This window comes from Octopus bimaculoides, chromosome 18 (assembly GCF_001194135.2).
Source record: "Octopus bimaculoides isolate UCB-OBI-ISO-001 chromosome 18, ASM119413v2, whole genome shotgun sequence".
Classification (NCBI taxonomy): domain Eukaryota; kingdom Metazoa; phylum Mollusca; class Cephalopoda; order Octopoda; family Octopodidae; genus Octopus; species Octopus bimaculoides.
Genome location: NC_068998.1, coordinates 4,298,452 through 4,302,019, shown reverse-complemented (window position 1 = coordinate 4,302,019; position 3,568 = coordinate 4,298,452). Strand labels below are relative to the sequence as shown.

The window sequence follows — 3,568 nt, the reverse complement described above, 5'->3', positions numbered from 1 at the left end:
ATACATGAACAGACTTTGATCCAAATCACAACAATTGTTTCTGTGCACTAGCATCAGGTGTTAGTTGCCGAGTGTTTCTCATATTATACATATTATATAAATATTATCCAGCAATAGCTATGTATTTGCACGTCATCGGGTGAACGGCTCTGGGAACATCTCTCTCTCTCTCTCTCTCTCTCTCTCTCTTTCTCTCTTTCTCTCACACACACACGATTATATATATATACCACATAATTGGGAATCTAAATGTATTTGTACGCTTCGCAGAGAAATCGCCCTTCGGTGTTTTGTACGAGGGGTTACAATTAGTTTTAAACGTTCGCATCTTTATATAATTACAGTTAGGTGCAGATGTTGTGCTTCGGCCTTCACGATGTGTTTCTAGTATATAAACTAATTTGTGTCGTGAAAGCTTGGTAGCGAAAACAAAAGCAGAATATACTTATAATGTTTGCAAGAAATATAAGCGTCTTCGCATAATTATGTCTGCATTAAAAGAGGTGCCGAATTATCTGGTGTACCTGCATAATATTATTTATTATTCATAAGAAATAAAATCAATGAAAATACATTAAACATGCTAAGACAGTTCTTTGTTGACAAAGAAACAGATTTTTTTTTTATTATAATAAGCATTTAGAATATCTTAAATATAAACAAATAAACATTTTTCTGAAGTAGTTGTATGCTGTCAACTTAATGTGACAGTCCCCTGAAGGGAATAATACTACTGTGGGTTAGTCCTAGGTCTCACCAACAGTAGTATTATTCTTTTCAGAGGACTGTCACATTAAATTGACAGCATACAACTACTTCATTGTATCACTACTGCGTAAATCTCTCTGAGAGATTTAGAAATGTATTATTTCTAAAACATTTTTCTGATGTTCTTCGGCGTTTCTTCCATTCAACGGTTATTTCCATTGTGTGGGTTTCACCGTTGGGTGTATTTATTTATTTCTTTTTCTTTCTTTATATCGGCGATCTCTGAAATGATTGTTTCGTTGCTGTTCTCTTATTGTGTTGCCTTCCCCGTCGAGTTATCTACAGAGGAGAGAAAAGAAAGGGGAAAAACATGATTAGTGGAATACAAATAGTACGGTCCGATACAGGTTTTTAAACAGGCTTTAAAAAACATCAAAATCATTACTACCTTCAATTTACGCCCAGGCCCTCATTTTTAGGCACAAAAAATGCTGTCATTGCGAGGTGCTTATGAAAGATTTTAACAGACAGTGAGATACAACGGTTTTCTCAAATAAGTTCCGGTCAAAGAAATGAAACATTTCCGGCGTCTCTTGACCGCAAAGAAAGTTTCGGCTTCTGATAGAAAATAATATCACTTCATTTATATCATTTGGACCAGTTTAAACTGCTGTTTGCCGCTGAGAAAAAGTCTCGCTTTAGGTCAAAGGTCGCCTATGAGGGTCGGCGAGGAATTACAGGAGAGGTCGATGTTAGCCAAGTGGTCGAATGGGGGTCAGCGTGCGAATGACCAGCTCACCCAGATGAACTGCTTGAAATACTTTGTCATTGCCATGCCCATCCCTCATATTGATGCTGTCAGTTTCAATAAAAGATATTCCAGCAATTTGATGTGTTTTTCACATTTTCCTAACCATGGAGACAATTTCATAAAAATTGAAAGTTGAATACTGTATATTCGTATACATAGTTTTAAATGTAAACTGTGTGTCATCTTCAATAGAACGTCTTAATTAGTCGTACGTGTATATTTTAGCTGACATTTTAATTGCCAGCATTAGTACCCGGTATGCATTTAAGATATGGTAGGGTAGGGTAGGGTAGGGGTAAGCACTGGTAACGAGTAAAATGACTTTGATAATAGGTCTGCTTAGTCATGTCTTGCCTAGGGCTAAAAAGAAAAACAGCAGCAGCTGCAACAACAACCTCAATAACAACAAGAACAACGGCAGTTATAACAACAAGAACAAGAATAACAACAAACAACAATAACCACAACAACAACAGCAACAGTAACAATAATTACAACAACAAGAACAACAACTGCAAATACAACAACAAAGAAAAAAAAAGGATGGCACTCACTTTGTTCGCATGTTATTGTTTGATTTTTGTCATCAAAACATTCGGCGAAGCAGCCACCGCACATGTTGGTGCTGAAATGGAAGTTAATAAAAAAAAGGCTGGTTATAGGGGATATGATGGCGTTGATGCCACGTCGTGGCCTGACTTAAGAGACACACAACACACACGCACACACATATACATACATACATACATACATACATACATACATACATACGCAAAAAAAATGCCCTGTTGTTAATGTTGAAATTCCAATGAAAAAGCCTTGGATCTGGGTTAGAAACCGGTTCTCTCTCTATTGGCAAGAAATCTTGAAATAAACTGAATAATGACATACATACATACACACACACACACACATACATACATACATACACACATACATTTTTTTTTTTTACTTGTTTCGTCGGTCTGGCCTGATAAAGGCTAGAAAAGATTTTGTTTCTTTTTGCGGTTTCTGAAAACCAAGTTTCGTTTTTCGTTCTTTCGTCCGGTCCTTTTCGAAATTTGCACGACCATAAATTTGTGAGTCTTAAGTGAATGAAATACGCAATTTCCAGGTTGATGAGTTTCTTAATTGCTTTAATTAAATGTTAGCTGTTGATAATTATATCGTCTTCCCGTGACCTTGATGTTATTTGGAATTCGCGAAGAGACATGCAAAGGAATAACGGAGTGGCAGTGTCATTAAGAAGTTTTCTTCCCAACCACATGGATCCGGGTTCAGTCCCACCGCATGACACCTTGGGCAAGTGTCTTCTATTAAAGCCTCGGGCCGACCAAAGCTTTGTGAGTGTATTTGCTAGAAGCCCGTCGTATACATATGTGTGCGTGTTTGTGCTTGTGTTTGTCCCCCATCGCTTAACAACCGGTGTTGGTGTAACTTTACTGTTCGACGAAAGAGATCGATAGAATAAGTACCAGGCTTTGAAAAATAATAACGACTGGGTTGATTCATTCGACTAAAAATGCTACAACGCGGTGCCCCATCATGGCCGTAGTCTAATGACTGAAACAAGTAAAAGATAAAGATAAAAAATACAATAGGAATCTACTCCTTCGAAAAATAAAACAGGCCCCTATGGCATAAGAACTGTATAAATTGATGCACTCGGGTAAATGACTGGACAATCATGGTTGGAACGCTTTTGATTTTGGATCAAGTGAACCACGTCTGGTCCGAGGCAAAACAAAAATAGCAACAATGCTGTACTCACCGACATCTCTTGCTGGAGATATTTTCGCAAGGATTTCTTGCACACAAAACTACAGCCACACCAGGAGGACAATCGTCAACTGCAACGAAAAGAAAAAGACAATATTAACCCTTTAGCAGTGGCTTAGCTAACAGGAGAGCAAAGAGAGAAACCCCCTTCTCCGGAGCACGTTATTTTTTCAACAATTTCTATTAACTCTTTAGTGAGATACGAGTCGAATCTATTTATTTTCTTTTTTGTTAATCGCATCTCTTTGAAAGAATCTTCTGGATTGATTA

General features: G+C 37.5%; 1 long non-coding RNA gene across 1 annotated transcript; it reads right to left on the bottom strand.

Moving 5' to 3' along the window:
• Window positions 1-521: 521 nt before the first annotated feature.
• LOC106881516 (uncharacterized) lies at window positions 522-3,398 on the bottom strand. The gene is made up of 3 exons (XR_001410867.2): window positions 3,291-3,398; window positions 2,074-2,144; window positions 522-1,047 (listed from the first exon to the last, which is right to left on the bottom strand). It is a non-coding gene; the product is annotated as an uncharacterized LOC106881516 (long non-coding RNA).
• Window positions 3,399-3,568: the final 170 nt, after the last annotated feature.